We start from the raw sequence: 26,731 nt of genomic DNA on the forward strand, positions 1-26,731 counted from the left end.
TGAACTATCATGTAGTTATCAAAATGTGTATGTCAGATGTTCGCAACATCCACAGACAACGTTCGAGGTTCAGCACACTAAGCGGTGCATTAAGGACATAAGCCTTCTATGACACAATGAGGACAATCCTCAATTTACGGACCTAGTCCGCATAATTGCTACTATCAACTTTCAACTAAATTTTCTCTAGGAACATATCTAAACAGTAGAACTGAAGCGCGAGCTACGACATAATTTGCGAAGACCTTTTGACTATGTTTAGGATAATTAAGTTCATCTTATGAACTCCCACTCAGATAGACATCCCTCTAGTCATCTAAGTGATTACATGATCCGAGTCAACTAGGCCGTGTCCGATCATCACGTGAGACGGACTAGTCATCATCGGTGAACATCTTCATGTTGATCGTATCTACCATAGGACTCATGCTCGACCCTTCGGTCTTCTGTGTTCCGAGGCCATGTCTATGCACATGCTAGGCTCGTCAAGTTAACCCTAAGTGTTTTGCATGTGTAAAACTGTCTTACACCCGTTGTATGTGAACGTAAGGATCTATCACACCCGATCATCACGTGGTGCTTCGAAACGACGAACTGTAGCAACGGTGCACAGTTAGGGGAGAACACTTCTTGAAATTTTAATGAGGGATCATCTTATTTACTACCGTCGTTCTAAGCAAATAAGATGTATAAACATGATAAACATCACATGCAATCAAATAATAGTGACATGATATGGCCAATATCATATAGCTCCTTTGATCTCCATCTTGGGGCTCCATGATCATCTATTACAAGAACATGATCAATCTCATACATCACATATATCATTCATCACATCCTTTTGGCCATATCACATCACATAGCATACCCTACAAAAACAAGTTAGACGTCCTCTAATTGTTGTTTGCATGTTTTACGTGGCTGCTATGGGTTTCTAGCAAGAACGTTTCTTACCTACGCAAAACCACAACGTGATATGCCAATTGCTATTTACCCTTCATAAGGACCCTTTTCATCGAATCCGATCCGACTAAAGTAGGAGAGACAGACACCCGCTAGCCACCTTATGCATCTAGTGCATGTCAGTCGGTGGAACCAGTCTCACGTAAGAGTACGTGTAAGGTCGGTCCGGGCCGCTTCATCCCACGATGCCGCCGAATCAAGATAAGACTAGTAACGGCAAGCATATTGAACAAAATCAACGCCCACAACTACTTTGTGTTCTACTCGTGCATAGAAACTACGCATAGACCTAGCTCATGATGCCACTGTTGGGGAACGTAGCAATAATTCAAAATTTTCCTACGTCTCACCAAGATCAATCTATGAAGTCATCTAGCAACGAGGGAGGAGTGGATCTACATACCCTTGTAGATCGCTAAGCGGAAGCGTTCAAGAGAACGGGGTTGATGGAGTCGTACTCGTCGTGATTCAAATCACCGATGATCCTAGTGCCGAACGGACGGCACCTCCGCGTTCAACACACGTACGGAACGGAGACGTCTCCCACACCTTGATCCAGCAAGGAGGAGGGAGAGGTTGATGGAGATCCAGCAGCACGACGGCCTGGTGGAAGTAGCGGGATTCCAACAGGGCTTCGCTAAGCGCTGCGGGAGGAGGGAGATGTGTCACGGGAGGGAGAGGGAGGCGCCAGGCCTTAGGTATGGTTGCTCCTCCGTTTCCCCACTATATATAGGGCCAAGGGAGAGGGGGAGGCGCAGCCCTTGCCCCTTCCTCCAAGGAAGGGTGCGGCCAAGGGGGGGGGAGGAGTCCATCCTCCCCAAGGCACCTCGGAGGTGCCTTCCCCTTTTAGGACTCTCCCCTTTTTCTCTTCTCTTGGCGCATGGGCCTCTTGGGGCTGGTGCCCTTGGCCCATGTAGGCCAAGGCGCACCCCCTACAGCCCATGTGGCCCCCGGGGGCAGGTGGCCCCACCCGGTGGACCCCCGGGACCCTACCGGTGGTCCCGGTACAATACCGGTGACCCCGAAACTTGTCCCGATGGCCGGAATAGCACATCCTATACATAATTCTTTACCTCCGGACCATTCCGGAACTCCTCGTGACGTCCGAGATCTCATCCGGGACTCCGAACAACTTTCGGGTTACCGCATACTAATATCTCTATAACCCTAGCGTCACCGAACCTTAAGTGTGTAGACCCTACGGGTTCGGGAGACATGCAGACATGACCGAGATGACTCTCCGGTCAATAACCAACAGCGGGATCTGGATACCCATGTTGGCTCCCACATGTTCCACGATGATCTCATCGGATGAACCACGATGTCAAGGACTTAATCAATCCCGTATACAATTCCCTTTGTCTAGCGGTATTGTACTTGCCCGAGATTCGACCGTCGGTATCCCGATACCTTGTTCAATCTCGTTACTGGCAAGTCTCTTTACTCGTTCCGTAACACATCATCCCGCGATCAACTCCTTGATCACATTGTGCACATTATGATGATGTCCTACCGAGTGGGCCCAGAGATACCTCTCCGTTTATACGGAGTGACAAATCCCAGTCTCGATTCGTGCCAACCCAACAGACACTTTCGGAGATACCTGTAGTGCACCTTTATAGTCACCCAGTTACGTTGTGACGTTTGGTACACCCAAAGCATTCCTACGGTATCCGGGAGTTGCACAATCTCATGGTCTAAGGAAATGATACTTGACATTAGAAAAGCTTTAGCATACGAACTACACGATCTTTGAGCTAAGCTTAGGATTGGGTCTTGTCCATCACATCATTCTCCTAATGATGTGATCCCATTATCAACGACATCCAATGTCCATGGTCAGGAAACCGTAACCATCTATTGATCAACGAGCTAGTCAACTAGAGGCTTACTAGGGACATCGTGTTGTCTATGTATCCACACATGTATCTGAGTTTCCTATCAATACAATTATAGCATGGATAATAAACGATTATCATGAACAAGGAAATATAATAATAACTAATTTATTATTGCCTCTAGGGCATATTTCCAACACTTCAAGGGTATGAAGATACACTCCCATCTCTCTCGTTGCTAGTCTCTCCATAGATTGATCTTGGTGATGCGTAGAATTTTTTTTAATTTCTGCAACGATCCCCAACAAAAACATCTCCATCTCACGTGATGATCATACATGGTTTAGTTGATATGGATCACGTGATCATTTAGATGACTAGAGGGATGTCTATCTAAGTGGGAGTTCTTAAGTAATATGATTAATTGAACTTAAATTTATCATGAACTTAGTCCTGACAGTATTTGCGTATCTGTGTGTTAGATTAATTGCTCGTGTATAGCTTCCCCGTTTTATTTATGATATGTATTTTAGACTCATGTCTTAGTCGAGAGGTATGAGACCTCTGACAAGTACTTTGCCTACAAGATGGAGGAGAATAGCTCAACCAGTGAGCATGTGCTCGGAATGTCTGTGTACTACAATCGCTTGAATCAAGTGGGAGTTAATCTTCCAGATAAGATAGTGATTGACAGAGTTCTCTAGTCACTATCACCAAGTTACTGGAACTTCGTGATGAACTATAATATGCAAGGGATGACAAAAATGATTCCCAAGCTCTTCGTGATGCTGAAATCGACGAAGGTAGAATTCAAGAAATAGCATCAAGTGTTGATGGTTAACAAGACCACTAGTTTCAAGAAAAAGGGCAAAGGAAAAGAAAGGGAACTTCAAAGAATGGCAAGCAAGTTGCCACTCCCGTGAAGAAACCCAAAGCTAGACCTAAGCCTGAAACTGAGTGCTTCTACTGCAAAGGGAATGGTCACTGGAAGAGGAACTACCCCAAATACTTGGCGGATAAGAAGGATGGCAAAGTGAACAAAGGTATATTTGATATACAGATTATTGATGTGTACTTTACTAGTGTTCATAATAGCCCCTGGGTATATGATACTGCTTCAGTTGCTATGATTAGTAACTTGAACACGAGTTACAAAATGAACAGAAACTAGTTGAGGGCAAGGTGACGATGTGTGTTGGAAGTGATTCCAAGGTTGATAATATCACCATCGCACACTCCCTTTACCTTCGGGATTAGTGTTGTACCTAAAATAAGTATTATTTGGTGTTTGCGTTGAGCATAAATATGATTGGATCATGTTTATTGCAATACGGTTATTCATTTAAGTCAAAGAATAATTGTTGTTCTATTTACATGAATATAACCTTCTATGGTCATACACTCAATATAAATGGTTTATTGAATCTCGATCGTAGTGATACACATATTCGTAATATTGAAGCCAAAAGATGCAAAGTTAATACTTATAGTGCAACTTATATGTGGCACTGCCGTTTAGGTCATATTGGTGTAAAGCACATGAAGAAACCCCATGCTGATGGGATTTTGTAATCACTTGATTATGAATCATTTGATGCTTGTGAACCATGCCTCATGGGCAAGATGACTAAGACTCTGTTCTCTAGAACAATGGAGCAAGCAACTGACTTATTGGAAATAATACATACTGATGTATGCGATCCGATGAGTGTTGAGGCTCGCAGTGGGTATCGTTATTTTCTGACCTTCACAGATGATTTGAGCAGATATGGGTATATCTACTTGATGAAACATAAATCTGTAACATTTGAAAGTTCAAAGAATTTCAGAGTGAAGTGAAAAATCATCGTAACAAGAAAATAAAGTTTCTACGATCTGATCGCGGAGACGAATATTTGAGTTACGAGTTTGGTCTTCATTTGAAACGATGTGGAATAGTTTTGAAACTCACGCCACCTGGAACACCACAGTGTAATGGTGTCCGAACGTCATAATCGTACTTTATTAGATATGGTGCAATCTATGATGTCTCTTACCGATTTATCACTACCGTTTTGGGGTTATGCATTAGAGACAACTGCATTCACGTTAAATAGGGCACCATCTAAATCCGTTGAGACGACACCATATGAACTATGGTTTAGCAAGAAACCTAAGCTGTCGTTTCTTAAAGTTTGGGGCTATGATGCTTATGTGAAAAAGTTTCAACCTGATAAGCTCGAACCCAAATCATAGAAATGTGTCTTCATAGGATACCCAAAGGATATTGTTGGGTACACCTTCTATCACAGATCCGAAGGCAAGATATTCGTTGCTAAGAATGAATCCATTCTAGAGAATTAGTTTCTCTTGAAAGAAGTGAGTGGGAGGAAAGTAGAACTTGATGAGTTAACTGTACATTCTCCCTAATTGGAAAGTAGTTCATCACAGAAATCAGTTCCAGTGATGTCTACACCAGTTAGTGAGGAAGTTAATGATGATGATCATGAAACTTCAGATCAAGTTACTACCGAACCTCGTAGGTCAACCAGAGTACGTTCTGCACAAGAGTGGTAAGGTAATCCTGTTCTGGAAGTCATGTTACTAAACCATGACGAACCTACGAACTATGAGGAAGCGATGATGAGCTCAGATTCTGCGAAATGGCTTAAGGCCAAGAAATCTAAGATGGGATCCATGTATAACAACAAAGTATGGACTTTGATTGACTTTCCCGATGATCGATGAGCCATTCAGAATAAATGGATCTTCAAGAGGAAGACGGGCGCTGATAGTAATGTTACTATCTACAAAGCTCGAATTGTCGCAAAAAGGTTTTTCGACAAGTTCAAGGTGTTGACTACGATGAGATTTTCGCACTCGTATCGATGCTTAAAAGTCTATCCGAATCATGTTAGGTTTCCGCATTTTATGAAATCTGGCAAATGGATATCAAAACTACATTCCTTAATGGATTCATTAAAGAAGAGTTGTATATGATGCAACCAAAAAGTTTTTTCAATCCTAAAGGTGCTAACAAAGTGTGCAAGCTCCAGCGATCCATCTATGGACTGGTGCAAGCATCTCGGAGTTGGAATATACGCTTTGATGAGTTGATCAAAGCATATAGTTTTATACAGACTTTTGGAGAAGCATGTATTTACAAGAAAGTGAGTGGGAGCTCTGTAGCATTTCTGATATTATATGTGGATGACATATTGTTGATCAGAAATGATACTGAATATCTGGATAGCATAAAAAGATACTTGAATAAGAATTTTTCAATGAAAAACCTCGGAGAAGCTGCTTACATATTGGGCATCAAGATCTATAAAGACAGATCAAGACGCTTGATAAGATTTTCGATGAGTACATACCTTGATAAGATTTTGAAGAAGTTCCAAATGGATCAGTCAAAGAAGGAGTTCTTGCCTGATTTGTAAGGTGTGAAATTGAGTAAAGACTCAAAACTCAGTCACGGCAGAAAATATAAAGAGAATGAAAAGTCATTCCCTATGACTCAGTCATAGGTTCTATAAAGTATGCTATGCTGTGTACCAGACCTATTGTATACCTTAGCATGATTTTGGCAAGGGAGTACAACAGTGATCTTGGAGTAGATCACTAGACAGCGGTCAAAATTATCCTTAGAGGACTAAGGAAATATTTATCGGTTATGGAGGTGATAAAAGAGTTCGTCATAAAGAGTTACGTCGATGCAAGCCTTTTTACACCGATCTAGATGACTCTAAGTCTCGATCTAGATACATATTGAAAGTGGGAGCAATTAGCTAGAGTAGCTCCATGCAGGGTACACTAGTGCAGAACCGGGCAATAGCACCGGTTCGTAAGGCCCTTTAGTGCCGGTTCGGCAACCGGCACTAAAGTGTGGGCACTAAAGGCCCCCCCTTTAGTACCGGTTCAGCATGAACCGATGCTAAAGGGCAACCACGTGGCGAGCCAGATCCGTGGGCACGTAGGACAATAGTACCGGTTGGTGTACCGGTTGGTAACACCAACCGGTACTAAATGTTTGGGTGTGTTTTGGTTTTATTTTTTATTTTTACTTTAATTTTGTGTTTTCAATTTAATTTAGTGATTGTTTTATATTATAATGAGTTGTTAAATCATTAGGTGAATGTACCGCAGATTAGTTTGACTAGATGCATGTGGATCCTAGCTAAGTCATCAAGTATATGTCATATCCATATTATATATACTTGATCACCTAATTAAATGATCGAGGTAATATGGATATGGAATATACTTGATCACTTAGCTAGAATCCATCCAGTTGAAACTAATCTGCGGTTTCTTTCATAAATGATATAATAACTCATCATCATCATATTAATATAAAAACTCTTGCATCATATATATCATCACCAACAACAGTTTTCATAGCTAGCTAAAAATCATCATATAATAGTCTTCTCATTACCACTACTTAATCATCATATAGTCATTACCGCTATCTAATCACCACCAACACTAGCTTAAAGAAGAAACATTCACTTGTACCAGAAGCAAAGATATCATCGATTTCAACATGGTAATGATATTATAAGCGTTCATAACACCACAAAAGCAAATCACTCTTTGAGATTAAGTTCAGGACGAAGAACACGGACATGAGAGGACAAGTACTAAGAGCATGAAATAGCTAATTAATCACTCCTGCTGCTCTCTCTCAGGTAAAATAGCATAGAACATGTATAGCTTTCCTGATTCATCATATTGGAGCATGCAGATGAACCTGTCTCCTAATCGCGGGTTGCGCTTCTGATTGCTGCCCCTAGTACTTCTCTGCGATCATTCACAATTTTGCTCCAGTCTTTTACTACTAAGCATTCCTCGCTATTAGAAATCCTGAATGCACTAAAGTGCATTGTAGGATATCTTGGACGTAAGCTAACAATATTCATGGTACCTTTAGTCTCGATCCAATCAGGCACAACATTCATCGGGAGTCCCTGTTGAAGAACATCGTATAGTAACATACTTAGCAATGAAGTTTAGCTTAAAAAATAATGTATGCAAAAGATGCACTGAGGAGAAATAGTAGAAATCTTACCATCTTTCCTAAATATATGTGACCATAGTTCAGTACGAACACTATTGGTCGCACGTTTTGAGTACTAACATTTCTAAGTGCAGGAATTTTTTTTGTCTTGACAACATCAAGATCCTCAAGCCATGAAACATAATGACTTGTCTCCTCGCAGTTTAGTTCAGCCCGGGACAGTGGACGGTCCTGTCTACCAAGCGCCGGACATGTTTGCTTGATTGGAAATAAGCTGTCAATATAAATTGAGATCTATTAATTCAACTGGTTCAAATAATCTCATATCGAAGACATAAATATGGTTGAGAAACTCACATAATGGTAGAACTGGAGGCGTCTGCACATCGACCCAGATGTCTCTATTACCTTCAATATCATCTTCCGGACGAATATCAAAGGTGATAACCATATCAGGCTCAAATGCATAAGCCTTGCATAGTGCTTGCCAAGTTTTTCATTCAAAATAGGTGTATGTGTCTGCATTATATAATTTGACGTTGAAGGTATAACCATGCTCGGTCTTCAAGTAAACTCTTTTTACCTCCATACATTCGTTAGGGCTGAAACCTATCTTATCCAAGACAAAAATTCTTGCATGGCAGGGGATACGCTAGTAGAATAGTGAAAAATTAAAATTAAAAGTTGAAGCAAATGAAGCATAAGTCATGCTTAATTATGAAAAAAGACTTGTCGTTGTGACTTACTGTATCCACTTCGAAGTTCTCATCCAGCTTGATGCTGAAGCGTCTATCATCAACTAGAAAATTTCTGCCGCACAGGCCGCGCTGGTCTTCGCAGTATTTGCACATATTGAAATCGTGTTCGTCGTCAGACGACATTCCTATGTTCATAGGTGAAACATTAAACACTTATTAGTTCTATTAATTCAACTAATTCTGTTAATTCAACTAGTTCAACTAATTAATTCAACTAAGCACTTACGAAAAATATACCTAAATAAAGTAGCTCAACTAATTCAACTAACTAGTTTAACTAATTAATTCAACTAATTCAACTAAACTAGTTCTATTAATTTTCTTACTAAAAATAAGGTAGCTAGTTCTATATAATAAAATGTTAATTAGATAATCAAATCTCATATAACTAAATTAAATATACATCTAACATATAATTTATATCTAATTCATCTAACATTTGACATTAATATCTAACATATGTTCATATATAGGTGAAACATTAAACACTTACTAGTTCTATTAATTCAACTAAATAAACTAGTTCTATTAATTCAACTAAGCATTTACTAAAAATAAACTAGTTCTATTAATTTCTTACTAAAATAAAGTAGGTAGTCCTATATATTAATATTTTGATTAGATCATCAAATCTCATATACCTAAATTTTCTTACTAAAAATAACTAGTTCTATTAATTCAACTAATTCAACTAAGAATTTACTAAAAATAAACTAGTTCTATTAATTTTCTTACTAAAATATATATAGTAGCTATATATAGTAATATTTTAATTAGATCATCAAATCTCATATACCTAAATTTTCTTACTAAAAATAAACTAGTACTAATTCAACTAGCTAGTTCAACTAAGCATTTACTAAAAATAAACTAGTTATATTAATTCAACTAGTTCAAATAATTGACATTAATATTTAACTTCTCTATCTAATTCATCTAACAATTGACATTAATATTTAACTTCTCTATCTAATTCATCTAACATTAACATTCTAACATTCTTATCTAGGTAATTCATCTAATTAACAATTTGACATGCATTAATCTAAAACATAGAAAACAGAAAATAAGTAAAAAAATTGTGGCGTATGTGTGTGTGTGTACGTACGAGCGGGGGCGGCGGCGTACGGGCGGCGGCGCGAGACGACGACGACGGGGACGGCGCGACGGGGGCGGCGGCGCGAGACGGCAACGACGGGGACGGCACGACGGGGGCGGGGACGACCGGGGCGCGCGCGACGATGTCGACGGAGATGGCCGGGGCGCGCGACGCCGGGGACGGCTGGGATGCGATGACGGCGATGGGGACGGGGCGTGATACGGGGCGGGGGCGGCGACGAAGACGAACATGATCTAACTGAAAATTTTCGTAAGTGTTGTATATATAGGAGAGACCTTTAGTACCGGTTGGAGCCACCAACCGGTACTAAAGGCCAACTTTGGCCAGGCCAAGAGGCGGGAAGAGCACCCTTTAGTACCGGTTGGAGCCATCAACCGATATTAAAGACCACCCTTTAGTACCGGTTGGAGCCACCAACCGATACTAAAGGTGGTGCGCTGCCACCCGCGGTGCACAAAGTTTAGTCCCACCTCGCCGGGCGAAGGACAGCCGCACTGGTTTATAAACCCAGTCGCGGCTGCACTTTCGAACTCCTCTATAAAGCAGGCTTCTGGGCCTAACTACGGCGCGCTGCCCTGTGAGTCTGCTGGGCCTTGTGGGCCTGAAATTGCACGCCCGTGGTCTAGCAGGCCCACAGGGCAGTGCCCCAAATTTTTTTATATAGTTTTTTCTTTTCCACTTTATTTTTTCTTCTATTTATTTCTGAGTAGTTTTTTTTCTTTTCTGCTATATTTATGTTCTTCTATTTATTTCTGATTAGTTTTTTATATATTTTTTTCTTTTCACAGTTCATTTTGTAGTGATTTTCAACTTCACGGTCATTTAGCTCTCTAAACAATTAGGTAAATGACTGAAAACAGCAAATGATGTCAGAACATGTTGGAAATTGATGACGTCGCTTTGAATGCTGCATACTGAACGCAAAAGAAGTCCGGAGTTCAAATAAGTTTAAAAAACATTGAAGTGCCCGTGTAACAGATGAGTTCTCGTCCGAAACCCTGATACTCCGAAAGAGATTGTCCAGTTTGTACACGAAGTGTGTCCAATTTTTGCCATGACCCTCTCTACTCTTTCGCACATGCTATGCGGGTGAAATGATGATACCATGCCAAGTTTCAACATTTTCACAGTTCATTTTGTAGTGATTTTCAATTTCACTGTCATTTAGCTCTCTAAACAATTAGGTAAATGACTGAAAAACAGCAAATGATGTGAGAACATGTTGGAAATTGATGACGTTGCTTTGAATGCTGCATACTGAACGTAGAAGAAGTCCGGAGTTCAAATAAGTTTAAAAAACATTGAAGTGCCCGTGTAACAGATGAGTTCTCGTCCGAAACCCTCATACTCCGAAAGAGATTGTCCAGTTTGTACATGAAGTGCATCCAGTTTTTGCCGTGACCCTCTCTACTCTTTCGCACATGCTATGCGGGTGAAATGATGATACCATGCCAAGTTTCAACATTTTCACAGTTCATTTTGTAGTGATTTTTCAATTTCACGGTCATTTAGCTCTCTAAACAATTAGGTAAATGACTGAAAAATAGCTAATGATGTCAGAACATGTTGGAAATTGATGACGTTGCTTTGAATGCTGCATACTGAACGCAAAAGAAGTCCGGAGTTCAAATAAGTTTAAAAAACATTGAAGTGCCCGTGTAACAGATGAGTTCTCGTCCGAAACCCTGATACTCCGAAAGACATTGTCCAGTTTGTGCACGAAGTGCGTCCAGTTTTTGCCGTGACCCTCTCTACTCTTTCACACATGCTATCCGGGTGAAATGATGATACCATGCCAAATTTCAACATTTTCACAGTTCAGTTTGTAGTGATTTTCAATTTCACGGTCATTTAGCTCTCTAAACAATTAGGTAAATGACTGAAAAACAGCGAATGATGTCAGAACATGTCGGAAATTGATGACGTCGCTTTGAATGCTGCATACTGAATGCAAAAGAAGTCTGGAGTTCAAATAAGTTTAAAAAACATTGAAGTGCCCGTGTAACAGATGAGTTCTCGTCCGAAACCCTGATACTCCGAAAGAGAATGTCCAGTTTATACACGAAGTGCGTCCAGTTTTTTCCGTGACCCTCTCTACTATTTCGCACATGCTATGCGGGTGAAATGATGATACCATGCCAAGTTTCAACATTTTCACAGTTCATTTTGTAGTGATTTTCAATTTCACGGTCATTTAGCTCTCTAAACAATTAGGTAAATGACTGAAAAACAGCAAATGATGTCAGAACATGTTGGAAATTGATGATGTTGCTTTGAATGCTGCATACTGAACACAAAAGAAGTCCGGAGTTCAAATAAGTTTAAAAAACATTGAAGGGCCCGTGTAACAGATGAGTTCTCGTCCGAAACCCTGATACTCCGAAAGAGATTGTCCAGTTTGTACACGAAGTGCGTCCAGTTTTTGCCGTGACCCTCTCTACTCTTTCGCACGTGCTATGCGGGTGAAATGATGATACCATGCCAAGTTTCAACATTTTCACAGTTCATTTTGTAGTGATTTTCAATTTCACGGTCATTTAGCTCTCTAAACAATTAGGTAAATGACTGAAAAACAACAAATGATGTCAAAACATGTTGGAAATTGATGACGTTGCTTTGAATGCTGCATACTGAACGCAAAAGAAGTCCGGAGTTGAAATAAGTTTAAAAAACATTGAAGTGCTCGTGTAACAGATGAGTTCTCATCCGAAACCCTGATACTCCGAAAGAGATTTTCCAGTTTGTACACGAAGTGCGTCCAGTTTTTGCTGTGACCCTCTCTACTCATTCGCACATGCTATGCGGGTGAAATGATGATACCATGCCAATTTTCAACATTTTCACGGTTCATTTTGTAGTGATTTTCAATTTCACGGTTATTTAGCTCTCTAAACAATTAGGTAAATGACTGAAAAACAGCAAATGATGTCAGAACATGTCAGAAATTGATGACATCGCTTTGAATGCTGCATATTGAACGCAAAAGAAGTCCGGAGTTCAAATAAGTTTAAAAAACATTGAAGTGCCCGTGTAACAGATGAGTTCTCGTCCGAAACCCTGATACTCCGAAAGAGATTGTCCAGTTTGTACACGAAGTGCGTCCAGTTTTTGCCGTGACCCTCTCTACTCTTTCGCACATGCTATGCGGGTGAAATGATGATACCATGCCAAGTTTCAACCTTTTCACAGTTCATTTTGTAGTGATTTTCAATTTCACGGTCATTTAGCTCTCTAAACAATTAGGTAAATGACTAAAAACAGCAAATGATGTCAGAACATGTTGGAAATTGATGACGTCGCTTTGAATGCTGCATACTGAACACAAAAGAAGTCCGGAGTTCAAATAAGTTTGAAAAACATTGAAATGCCCGTGTAACAGATGAGTTCTTGTCCGAAACCCCGATCCTCCGAAAGAGATTGTCCAGTTTGTACACGAAGTGCGTCCAGTTTTTGCCGTGACCATCTCTACTCTTTCGCACATGCTATGCGGGTGAAATGATGATACCATGCCAAGTTTTAACATTTTCACACTTCATTTTGTAGTGATTTTCAATTTCACGGTCATTTAGCTCTCTAAACAATTAGGTAAATGACTAAAAAACAGCAAATGATGTCAGAACATGTCGGAAATTGATGACGTCGCTTTGAATGCTGCATACTGAACGCAAAAGAAGCCCGGAGTTCAAATAAGTTTAAAAAACATTGAAGTGCCCATGTAACAGATGAGTTCTCGTCCGAAACCCTGATACTCCGAAAGAGATTGTGCAGTTTGTACATGAAGTGCGTCCAGTTTTTGCCATGACCCTCTCTACTCTTTTGCACATGCTATGCGGGTGAAATGATGACACCATGCCAAGTTTCAACATTTTCACAGTTCATTTTGTAGTGATTTTCAATTTCACGGTCATTTAGCTCTTTAAACAATTAGGTAAATGACTGAAAAACAGCAAATGATGTCAGAACATGTCGGAAATTGATGACGTCACTTTGAATGCTGCGTACTGAATGCAAAATAAGTCTGAAGTTCAAATAAGTTTAAAAAACATTGAAGTGCCCGTGTAACAGATGAGTTCTCGTCCGAAACCCTAACCCTCCGAAAGAGATTGTCCAGTTTGTACACGAAGTGCGTCCAGTTTTTGCTGTGACCCTCTCTACTCTTTGGCACATGCTATGCGGGTGAAATGATGATACCATGCCAAGTTTCAACATTTTCACACTTCATTTTGTAGTGATTTTCAATTTCACAGTCATTTAGCTCTCTAAACAATTAGGTAAATGACTGAAAAATAACAAATGATGTCAGAACATGTTGAAAATTGATGACGTCGCTTTGAATGCTGCATACTGAATGCAAAAGAATTCGGGAGTTCAAATAAGTTTAAAAAACATTGAACCGTGTAACAGATGAGTTCTCGTCCGGAACCCTGATACTCCGAAAGACATTGTCCAGTTTGTACACAAAGTGCGTCCAGTTTTTGCCCTGACCCTCTCTACTCTTTCACACATGCTATGCGGGTGAAATGATGATACCATGCCAAATTTCAACATTTCCACAGTTCATTTTGTAGTGATTTTCAATTTCACGGTCATTTAGCTCTTTAAACAATTCGGTAAATGACTGAAAAACAACAAATGATGTCAGAACATGTTGGAAATTGATGACGTCGCTTTGAATGCTGCATACTGAACACAAGAAGTCCGGAGTTTAAATAAGTTGTTAAAAATAAAAAAGAGGTGCAATGCTGGTTAATTTGCTTCAAGCCTTTCGGAATAGTGTAGACTGCACTGCACATAGCTCAGTGCAATCTATGCTATTTCGAAAGGCTTGAAGCTAAGCAACGTGCATGTGAGAATTGCACCTCTTCGTCATTGTCTCTGCACTCACGGCTTATAAACCGCTCATACCGCCTCTCTCTTGGCAAGGTGGGACTAAAAATCAGCTTACTAAGAAACTCTAGTACCGGTTCATGCCATGAACCGGTACTAAAGGTCTTCGTGGGGGCCCCAGCCTGACCACAACCGCACTGGCCTCATTAGTACCGGTTCGTGGCATGAACCGGTACTAAAGGTCGCCCACGAACCGGTACTAATGATGTCCACCCGCCTAGCCGTTGGAACCGTCACTAATGGTCACTTTAGTGCCGGCTCAAATTCAAACCGACACTAATGTGCTACACATTTGACCCTTTTTCTACTAGTGGTATTGTAGACATAGAAATTTGCAAAATACATACAGATCTGAATGTTGCAGACCCATAGACTAAGCTTCTCTCACAAGCAAAACATGATCACTCTTTGGGTGTTAATCACATAGCGATGTGAACTAGATTATTGACTCTAGTAAACCCTTTGGGTATTAGTCACATGAAGATGTGAGCTAATCACATAAAGATGTGAACTATTGGTGTGAAATCACATGACGATGTGAACTAGATTATTGACTCTAGTGCAAGTGGGAGACTGAAGGAAATATGCCCTAGAGGCAATAATAAAGTTGTTATTTATATTTACTTATATCATGATAAATGTTTATTATTCATGCTAGAATTGTATTAACCGGAAACTTAGTACATGTGTGAATACATAGACAAACAGAGTGTCCCTAGTATGCCTCTACTTGACTAGCTCGTTAATCAAATATAGTTAAGTTTCCTAGCCATAGACAAGTGTTGTCATTTGATGAACGAGATCACATCATTAGAGAATGATGTGATGGACTAGACCCATCCGTTAGCTTAGCACTATGATCATTTAGTTTATTGCTATTGCTTTCTCCATAACTTATACATGTTCCTATGACTATGAGATTATGCAACTCCCGAATACCGGAGGAACACTTAGTGTGCTATCAAACGTCAGAACATAACTGGGTGACTATAAAGATGCTCTACAGGTGTCTCTGATGGTGTTTGTTGAGTTGGCATAGATCAGGATTAGGATTTGTCACTCCGTGTATCGGAGAGGTATCTTTGGGCCCTCTCGGTAATGCACATCACTATAAGCCTTGCAAGCAATGTGACTAATGAATTAGTTGCGGGATGATGCATTACAGAACGAGTAAAGAGACTTGCCGGTAACAAGATAGAACTAGGTATTGAGATACCGACGATCGAATCTCGGGCAAGTAATATACTGATGACAAAGGGAACAACGTATGTTGTTATGCAGTTTGACCGGTAAAGATCTTCGTAGAATATGTAGGAACCAATATGAGCATCCAGGTTCCGCTATTGGTTATTGACAGAAATGAGTCTCGGTCATGTCTACATAGTTCTCGAACTCGTAGGGTCCACACGCTTAACGTTTGATGATGATCGCTATTATGATTTTATGTGTTTTGATGTATCGAAGGTAGTTCGGCGTCCCGGATATGATCACAGACATGACGAGGAGTCTCGAAATAGTCGAGACATAAAGATCGATATATTGGAAAGCTATGTTTGGACATCGGAATGGTTCCGGATGAGTTCGGGTATTTTCCGGAGTACCAGGGGGTTACCGGAACCCCCGGAGAGTCAATGGGCCTTATTGGGCCTTAGTGAGAGAGAGGAGGAGGCGGCCAGGTGGAGGACGCCCCCCCCCCAAGCCCAATCCGAATTGGGGGGGGGCTTTCCTTCCCTCTCTCTCACTCTTCCTTCTTCTCCTACTCCAACTAGGGAAGGGGGTGGGGGGGAACCAACTCCTACTGGGAGTAGGACTCCTCCTTGGGTGCGCCATAGAGAGGGCCGGCCCTCCCCTCCTCCACTCCTTTATATACGGGGGAGGGGGCACCCCATAGACACACAAGTTGATTGTTTAGCCGTGTGCGGTGCCCCCCTCCATAGAATTCCACCTCGGTCATATCGTTGTAGTGCTTAGGCGAAACCCTGCGTCGGTAACTTCATCATCACCGTCATCACGCCGTCGTGCTGACGAAACTCTCCCTCGGCCTCAATTGGATCAAGAGTACGATGGACGTCACCGAGCTAAACGTGTGCAGATTGCAGAGGTGCCGTGCGTTCGGTACTTGATCGATTGGATCGTGAAGACGTTCGACTATATCAACCGCGTTTCATAACGCTTCCGCTTTCGATCTACGAGGGTACATAGACGTACTCTCCCCCTCTTGTTGCTATGCATCACCTAAATGGATCTTGCATGTGCGTAGGAATTTTTTTAAAATTACTGCGTTCCCCAACATTAGGGGTATAGAAATAGGATATTCCGATAGCACGTCTATGTCAGCGTCTATTCTGGATAAAAGAAGAGCCCATGGGACGCAGAGTTTTTGCACCCGAGCTCAAATGAGCTCGGGTGAACAGTAAAATCAAAACAAAATAATTTTTTTAAAAAAAAATCTAATTTTTTGTGAGAAATATTGACAAAAGTTTTAAGTGCTTGCACTATTTTTTCATGAAATCACATTCTATAAGGCGTGGTGAAAAAAATCAGTACTCTGAAAATGCTACTTTCAAAAGCATTTTCGAGCACTGAATTTGTTTTTTTCCCACGCCTTACAGAAATGTGATTTCATGACGATTTTTTGCACGCTCTTAGAACTTTCGTCAATGTTTTTCAGAAAAACAATTTGGAATTTTTAATTTTTATTTTATTTTTTTGATTTTACTGTTCACCAAGCTCATTTGAGCTCGGGTGCAGAAAAGCACTTTCGGTGTAAAAGGGCACTACCATTTCAAAAAATGCTACACCTACGCACACCTACGTTCCCATCCTATATGTAAACTCCCTAATTAATCTCTCCACCCCCCTTATTTCAACTGGGTGGCCCCCCTTATCTAATTTCGCCCAACAACAAAAAATGCTACCTGAGCTATTACGTTAATTACGTAAGACTGATTACGTAGATGTAGCATTGCTACTACCATTCAGATTGGCCAGTTAGCTCTTGTTTTTTGAAAAGCCACTTTCTCCTGTGATTAGCATGAGATTAAGGCAGGCGTCGGCGCCCCGTCTCGTGCCCTTGCGTCCGCCTGCATCTGCTCTCCCTGCTTTCATGCTCACCATCCGATTCATGCCGCGAGCCGGGGATGCAGCCTAGTTCTCTACTCCAGCTAATGAACTAGCCAAGGTTGACACATCATACTATACCGATCCCTCTCAGTTTCTCATCTTGTATCAGTTTTGAAACTTTAAATTGGTCGAGTATCAAGAATTCGTGTGTGTGTCCTAAAAATTATCGTGATGCAAATTATTTTGTACAAGTTCATATCTATGATGCCAAAAGGAAAAAAAATCCTACGTCAATCGTATACAATACAGCTAATTCTAAGATTAAAATTCAGCAACTATGAAAAGAAAAAAAGCGCCAAACACTGTTATTTAAGACTAATTTGTTTTCTATGTTGGTTCCTTCGAGTTTTCAACTACTGAAGTTGTTAGGCTGGTCTGCAAGTTTTCAACCTCGTTCTTTATGAATATCTTTTACGTTGGATTAGTTTTTTTTATCTACTTGGCTTGGCTCCCTATGCCCAAATCCTAGCTCCGCCCCTACAGCTGGCGCTCGGCTTACTTTTTTTGTTGTTGAGAAAGCTCGGCTTACATATATGACATGCGCATCAGCTAGCACTCGGCCTACTCCCGGCACGGTTAGCATGGGCTGACGTTTTTTGTCTCGGCTTATTTTTTTTCTCGAATATGCACGAGTGTGCATATTATATATTAAAGAAGAAAGGCAAAGAGTGCCTCCACCATGTCTCGGCCTATTTGTACGCCGAGCCATTGACAAAAGACACTCGGCTTACACCTATATGCCGGCGAACTTGACGTGAGTGTCACACACGGCCTACCGTACCCTGAGGTAGATTCATCCTTCGTCGGGTGGTTTGCACACCCAGCGTAATATGTTTTCCCTGTTGTGTGTGTAACAGTACGTAACAGTAACCCCTTATTACCAACCAAAGCATGTATGATCACAAATATCCACCACCACCGCGAGAAGCCAGCATTCCAACAGCCACATAAACAAAGTAACAATTACTAGTTAATTAACCGGCAAGTGTACGTGAGCAGGGGCGGGCCCAGGAATTGAAGTGTGTGTATTCAAATTTCAAAAACTTTTTTTGAAAGCCTATAACCTTCCTTTTGGCGTGTATAACCATTATAGCAACATATTACTAGTTGTGAAATATATTAAAAAGGATATCTTGTAATATATTATACTTATAAAAATTAATCATAAATTGGAATTGTCCAACATATAGAAGTAATAATTTTTCAGCATAGCATGGCAAAATTTAGGATAAATAGAGGATAGAAAATTGGAAATGATAAGAAAGCTTACAAATGAAATGATAAATTTGCAATCCCCGATGTTTTGAAAATGAGCGATGATTTCTTCATCCTTAACTTGCAAGCATAATTCCCTTTCAATGACTAATCTTTATAGGTTATGCTGATTGTAACAAATTCAAAATTTATACACGCTCTCACATTACAAATTCAAATGAAAAGTTGCAAATTATCATATCTAAACAATTCATAGTTAACTGCAAACAACTCTCTAATTCATTATAATTAAATAGAAGACAAGTGATCAAACTAACTTACTTAGGCCGTGTTCGGTAATACTCCGCTCCTTCGCCAGGGAGCAGAGCGGACAAAGCGCCCATTTAGCTGCTCGCCCAATACACTAGATGCCGCTCCGCTCCCGCAGCGGAGTTAGGAACAGAGAGTTTCCGAACGGCCCCTTAGTCTTCGTACGTTTGTACTGCAGCCTGCTGGACAGTACAAGAAGAAAACCATGCCCCTGCCAGCAGTGAGAAATGAATTCAGTTCGACTAAGAAATAAAAATCGGCATGAGAGGAGAAATCCCAGTTTCAGAAGGCGAATGATTAATATATCTAATTAGCAATTATATTTGAATCTGTGGGTTGTGGATTTGAAATTGCATCTATGCCTGATGCCCGTTGCAGACTGCAGGGATCAGAATCAATGGGTTGGGGAATGGATTTGTTGCGCCGTCCGCGCCGCCGCACGCACGTGCGATCGCCGATCAGGCGATGGCAACAGCTCTGGCCGCATGGCGGCTCGCGTGCGAAGAGATCGAACAGGGGAAGGGAGGTGACGGTTATCCTGCGCCTGATCGATGGACAGTTTATTAGGGCGATGATGGACGTGTGTGGGCTGTGAGGTACAGCCATTTGGGCCAATGGGCAGTCGTGCTGTTGAGGGAAAACAGAGGGTGGGCTAGCCTCTGTTTTTGGGCTGAAATGCCTATCTTGCATGTGTTGCGTATCAGTTCCGTTTTTCCTTATACGTACACAATATTTATACAACATATACCTAGTTTTTTTTGGCAAAAATCATGGGTATTCAACTGAATACCCTTGAATTGAGGTGGGCCCGCCCCTGTACGTGAGGTGAGAAGATCGATCCACTCTAACAGGGATTCAGGTCTTTTTTTTTGATTGCTGCGTATGTCCATATCCATACTAATGAGACCAGGATGGATTTCTTTTATTGAATTAGGAATTGTTTTCTCCTTTTGTGGCCCCAGAAAGTTCTGGGGCATGGGTCATCTTAGGAAAATTCCAAGTACTTGCACAACACATTTGTCTGTACTGCCACTAGTTCAATTGGGCTGGAATCAGATTTTCCACTACATTGCAGCAGATGTATGGGAAGCCGCCGGATCGGACCACGGCGACGACTAGAAGACGGAGCCCCGTCCTTTTCTTTTCTAGTCTTTCTTTGAGAGAAGGCCTCCCGGGATGGCACAGGCCACATGGCATGCAATCACAAAAGTCTCGAGCGGGTGCAAGTAGTGCAACAGGGCTGGAATTTTGCACTGCCGTGCGGGCACGGTTATCTTGATTCCATGCCACAGGGGCGGAGTGGACACATGCATGCATCTGCAATTCTGCATACATACGTCTGTACCTGATTCTATATATATGATCGACCACTTCAAGGTGAAGTTGTACCCCATGCATCACTCCTTACTACTACTCGGCCACAAATCTTCCTTCCCATCCAAACCAAAACAATGGCTAGTGTCATGTTTTTGTTCTTCACGCTCTTCTTGTACCCCTACGGTGCAGCGTCGCTAGCCAACGGAGATGTCACCGCTGTGCAAATGCACGCACTCCTGTCCTTGAGGGGCATGGTGTCCGATCCATTTGGCTCACTCCTTTCTTGGAACAGCTCCAACCACCCGTGCAAGTGGCGTGGCGTTGGATGCAGCCGCAAGCACGCTGGAAGGATCGTTGAGCTTAACCTCAACTCCTTGGGCTTGATTGGGGGCATCTCGCCCTTACTGGCCAACCTCTCGTATCTCCGTGTGCTTGACCTTGGGGAGAACCAACTGAGAGGGCACATACCCTCGGATCTCGGTCATCTTCGCCGGCTTCGGGTATTGAACCTTACCATGAACTCGTTGCAAGGCAGCATTCCAACTTCTTTGAGAGGTTGCACCCAACTCACGAAGCTTATCCTGGCCCGCAACCAGCTGCACGGTGAGATCCCAGGTGAGCTCGGTGCCTTGAGAAATCTTGCCATCTTGAAACTTCAAACCAATGCTTTGTCCGGGAAGATCCCATCATCATTGGGAAACATGTTATCCCTTCTCATATTGAGTCTATCAAACAACTCCTTGTCGGGCATGATTCCTGCTTCTCTTGGCAATCTACCAAACCTCACACAGATTTTTCTTTCGCAAAATCGGCTCTCCGGTGCTATACCTTCGTCTCTTGGTCGGTTATCTAATCTTGTATCTCTTGACTTGGAAGTCAACAGCCTCACCGGGACTATACCTTCTCCTATTTGGAACATATCATCTCTTGTTGGCTTTTCTGTACGTGACAATAAGCTTACGGGGACAATACCTCCGAATGCATTCAATGACCTTCCTCTTCTCGAGCTTCTCTTTATGGGGAACAATAAATTTCATGGAGAGCTCCCTTCTTCACTTACCAATGCTACAAGTCTCGTTCAATTTGAGCACTTCTTCTTTGGTACAACCCCTCCTGAACACATCAACGGTCCAGATTAAAAGATACCTTTTCGTGAGAATAAGTGAGTAGGGGTAGGATGGGAAATCAAGGTGGGGGAGGCGTACCGCGGCGTAGCGAGGCGCGTGTCCGTACGACCCGCTCTACGTCCGTACGTGGGCGGTGTACGCCGCGTGAGGAGGAGGTCGGGCCCACGCGTACTAAAACCTAATCCATTAATTCGCCGCGGATTAGGCGAACCATTAACGCCGGCGCAGTGAGCCGTCCCGTCGCCGGCGTCGGTCCGCGGGCGGCGCGGATTCACACGCCACCGCCTGCCGCCTGCCGCGCGCCTGCGCACGCCACCGCTTGACCGCCCGCGAACGCCGCCCGCTCGTACTCAGGCATTAATCGCCGGCGCCGATTCACACGCCGCCGCCTGCCCTTCTGCGCCCTTTGACCGCTCAGCTGCCCACCGGCATTGATCGCCGGCGCCGATTCACACGCCGCCGCCTGTCCTTCTGCGCCCTTTGACCGCTCGGCTGCCCACCGGCATTGATCGCTGGCACCCCCGCCCCACCCACCACTACGCCCTATAAAAAGCGCCTCGCGCCCTCCGTCGGCTCGCACACCGCCCTCGCCTTGCCTCTCCTTCTCCCCCCTTGTCGCCGGCGTCCTCCTCTTGCGCCCTTCAACACCTCGCGCGTCCTGCCTCTCCCTCTCGCCGACGATGACCTGCCCCAACTTGACGATGGAGGAGGCGGAGGAGCTCGCCCACTTCGGCATCCCCGGCGCGCCCGACGTGCGCCTGCCGGCGAGGTGGCGCCTGAGCAACGACGGCGTCCCCGTTGCGCCGGTGCCCGAGGTCGGCACCCACCTCTTCGCCCACGCCGTCGGCCTGTACAGGGCGCGCCTGTCGCCGGAGGAGCTCGCCGACCCCCAGTACGCCCCCAACAACCCCGGCTGGGCGGACCGCCTCGCCGACGATCAGCTGCGGCGTCTCCACGCCTACGCCGACCCGCGCCCCCCCCCCACGAAGCACAACCGTGTGCGGCGGCATCAGCTCTGGGACGGCCGCACCTTCGAGGAGGTGGTCGCGCCGTACCGCGCGCAGGCGGTCACCGGCGTCGTGCCTGCTCCGCCGGGGGACGGCTTTCAGCTGTACCGCCGCGGCGAGGCGCGCTCGACCCGCGCCCGCCTCGACTTCGGCGCCATGCACCCGCCCCCGCCCCGCGGAGGCCGAGGCGGTGACCGCGGCGCTGTCCGCCTCGGCCCCGGCGATCGCCGTACGGCGGGCAGGAACGGCGCAGGGTCCAGCCGCGCCCCTCCGCCCGAGCCGCGGCAGCAGCCAGAGCCGGCATTGGTGGCGGAGTACAGGCGGCTGGCGGCGGAGGCCGGTGACCCGGACGACATGCCGGGCTACCTGACGGCGCTCCGTAAGTCGGAGAACATGCCGCAGCCGCCGCCGCTCGTTCAGGAGTACCTTCAGGTCGCCCCGGGCGCCGTCCACCCGGAGGACTTTCCCAGGTACCACGCCGCGCTCGAGGACTCGATGGCTGCGCCGGCCGTGCCCGTGGTGCCCCTCGACGACAGCAGCAGCAGCAGCGACGACAGCGATAACGACGATGGCCTGTATGACGAGGCAGACTTCGGCGGCGTGGAGGACGAGTAGTTTAGGGTTTATTTGAAAATGTCGTTTAGTAATGTTTAATTATTTTTGTAATGTTCTTTAGTTAAGTTTTATTTCTAGTACCATGTAAAATATCTATGAAAACTCTAATGAAATATCGAGTGTTTGAATGGATGGTTTTTAAATGTTGTTGAACAATCAAGTGTTGAAATTGATACTGTTATTTTTTAGTTTTAAAAAGAGTTGTATCGTAAAAAAATGAGAAAAGAATTAAACTAGAAAAGTAAATATAAAACCAAACAATAAAAAATTGACATAATATTTACAAAACAAGTTAGAAGATTTTTTTTTAAAAACTATTGTATTGTAAAAAATAAAATTCAGAAAAAAAAGTAAATTTGAATTGAAAAAACCTATGTAAACTAGAAAAGTAAATATAAAACCAAACAATAATAAATTGACATAATACTCGCAAAACAAATTAGAATATATATTTTTTTTAAAAAAATTGTATTGTAAAAATAAAATATAAAATAAAAATTAAACTTGAATTGAAAAAAACTTATGAGAAAAACCTATTTAAACTGGTGCGGGCGAGCTCCGGCAGGCGAGGTGCGAGCGGCCTGTCGCGGTGCTGCGCGTTGACTGGCGAGGTGGGCCGCTGTAAGGCGCAGTGCGAGCGGCCTGCCGCGGCGCTGCGCGTCGACTGACGAGGTGGGCCGATTTCAGTAGGCCTAGTGGGCCGCTGGAAGGCGCGCCTGCGAGCGGTCGAGGGCGCAGGGGCGGGGTGGATGGTTTCGTTTAGTCCCACCTCGCTCGCCGAAGGACGCCCACACCGGCTTATATAGGCGGATTCATACACCTTATCAGATAAGATAGATAGTAATAATGTGAGTTGACTTTGCATTGCCCGGGCAGCTGCGGTAGTGCTGCTAGTGCATTGTAAATTCAGATCACATCATTATTATGTATCTTATTTTTAATAGTTTAGCATTTTATGCAAAGTTTGTTTTATTAATACATAAAGTTCTGTAATATTTTTGTCCGGTCAGCGTTTTAGTTGTTTCAAATTCATGTATCATATTAAGAAGGTCAATTTTTTGACATCTTCAGAATGGCCTGAAATTTTGCATGTGAGTTAGTATGCCCATTCCCACACATAATCCAAAAATTTATGGTATTTCGATACGAAGAGCACGTTGCGTCACGTCCGGTCAGCATTTAAAGTGTTTCGACCGAAAAAATTATAGAAAATTCATAAAATGGCAAAAAGCCACGAAACTTGTCATGCATCCTATTCATGATGGTACAAGACTGTGGGAAAAAATTGGGTTCATTTGAAGGATGTTGAAAAATAACTCGTTTTCGAACATGGCCTTTCCTCCTACCCGAACGGTCTACGAAGAAGAAGGTCAATTTTTTGACATCTTCAGAATGGCCTGAAATTTTTGCATGTGAGTTAGTATGCCCACTCCCACACATAATCTAAAAATTTATGGTATTTCGATACGAAGAGCACGTTGCGTCACGTCCGGTCAGCATTTAAAGTGTTTCGACCGAAAAAATTATAGAAAATTCATAAAATGGCAAAAAGCCACGAAACTTGTCATGCATTCTATTCATGATGGTACAAGACTGTGGAAAAAAATTGGGTTCATTTGAAGGATGTCGAAAAATAACTCGTTTTCGGACAGGGCCTTTGCTCCTACCCGAACGGTCTACGGAGAAGAAGGTCAATTTTTTGACATCTTCAGAATGGCCTGAAATTTTGCATGTGAGTTAGTATGCCCACTCCCACACATAATCCAAAAATTTATGGTATTTCGATACGAAGAGCACGGTGCGTCACGTCCGGTCAGCATTTAAAGTGTTTCGATCGAAAAAATTATAGAAAATTCATAAAATGGCAAAAAGGCACGAAACTTGTCATGCATCCTATTCATGATGGTACAAGACTGTGGAAAAAAATTGGGTTCATTTGAAGGATGTCGAAAAATACCTGTAGTGTTGACGGATTTACCACATAAGATTAAGTAATTATATTAAAAAGAGTACTTCATACAGAATTTATTTCGTATTTAAATTATATATAAGAAAAATTTAGTATTGTTATTTTTGCGCGAATTGACGAGTTGATATTATAATGATTAAAAAAATAATGATTAAAAAAATAAGCCCGCCTGTGCTGGCAGGCCTCAAGTGCGCCTAATCGGTCCGGCCCGATCAAGCCGACTGGCGAAAGGGCCGGCCATTCGGCCCAGCTATGGCTGCCAGAACAGGCCAACGGGGCAGCGGCGGGACGGAGTGGGGATCAGAGGAGTTCTGAAAGGGTGGTGCGAGCTAGGCATATAAGGCGGTCGCGGCGTCGTTCGGCGGGCGAGGTGGGACTAAACTTTAGTCCTCACCGCCGACACTGCCCCCGCACCGGGCGCACACTCAATGGGCCGGCCCACGCGCACCGTCGCACACAGTCACCGGGCCGGCCATCGCGCGGCGTCTTTCGGCGGGCCAGGTGGGATTAGTTGTTTTCTTTATTTATTGTTTAAAAATGTTCATTTTTATTTGTTATAAATGATTTATAACTTATTTAATGTTCATTATTTATTTGTTATTTGTTTTGCATTAATGGCTACAGTTGTTTTCATAATAGTAAAGTGTTATTTGTTATAATTTGGAAAATACTCATACATAAAAAAAGTACTTCCTATGAAATTTATTAAGTAGTTATGTTAAGAACAATACTTAATGTAGAATTTATTATGTAATTATATTAAAAAACTACTTAATATAGAACTAGTTAATATAGAAAATGGCACCTCAATTTTATTATTTACTTTGTAAGTAAGAATAATAAGTTGTTTATTATAAATTATAAGTACTAATAATCAATTTTTTGAAAATAATTGATTATGACTTTCTGGTTACTGCCTAACATTTTTGAGTTTATTAAAAAATTATAATCAGCTTTATGAAAGGGAACACATACTGAATGCATGTCACACCCCAGACCGACACCTCAGGTTTGTACCGTGAGTACATGTCAACATGCACGAAACGCACCCAACTTTTGCATGCGCGTGTGAGTGACCCCCACGGTCTCGCACGTCAGATTACGACGGAATCGGAGTACGAACAGAAGTCGCGTCACGTCGGGAGACGTTTTCTGGGTATTTTCACGGAAAAAATCGTAGTAAATGCATCGAGTGTCGAAACACAACCAAATTTTGCAGGCGTGCTTGTGTGCCACACTGTAGCGTGTGGAAAAAAAATCCTGACGTTTCATGGCTTTGCGAAATGGAACACATACTGAATGCATGTCACACCCCAGACCGACACCTCAGGTTTGTACTGTGAGTACATGTCAACATGCACGAAACACACCCAACTTTTGCATGCGCGTGTGAGTGACCCCCACGGTCTCGCACGTCAGATTACGACAGAATCGGAGTACGAACGGAAGTCGCGTCACGTCGGGAGACGTTCTCTGGG

At 43.0% G+C, this 26,731-nt stretch overlaps 1 pseudogene; it reads left to right on the forward strand.

Annotated features, from left to right (window-relative positions):
* The first annotated feature begins 20,584 nt into the window (after nucleotides 1-20,584).
* The window catches only part of LOC147973798 (receptor kinase-like protein Xa21), a 58,343-nt pseudogene continuing 52,196 nt past the window's right edge, over nucleotides 20,585-26,731 (forward strand).

This window comes from Triticum urartu, chromosome 5A (assembly GCF_056163025.1).
Source record: "Triticum urartu cultivar PI428250 chromosome 5A, HENAU_Tu73, whole genome shotgun sequence".
Lineage (NCBI taxonomy): Eukaryota > Viridiplantae > Streptophyta > Magnoliopsida > Poales > Poaceae > Triticum > Triticum urartu.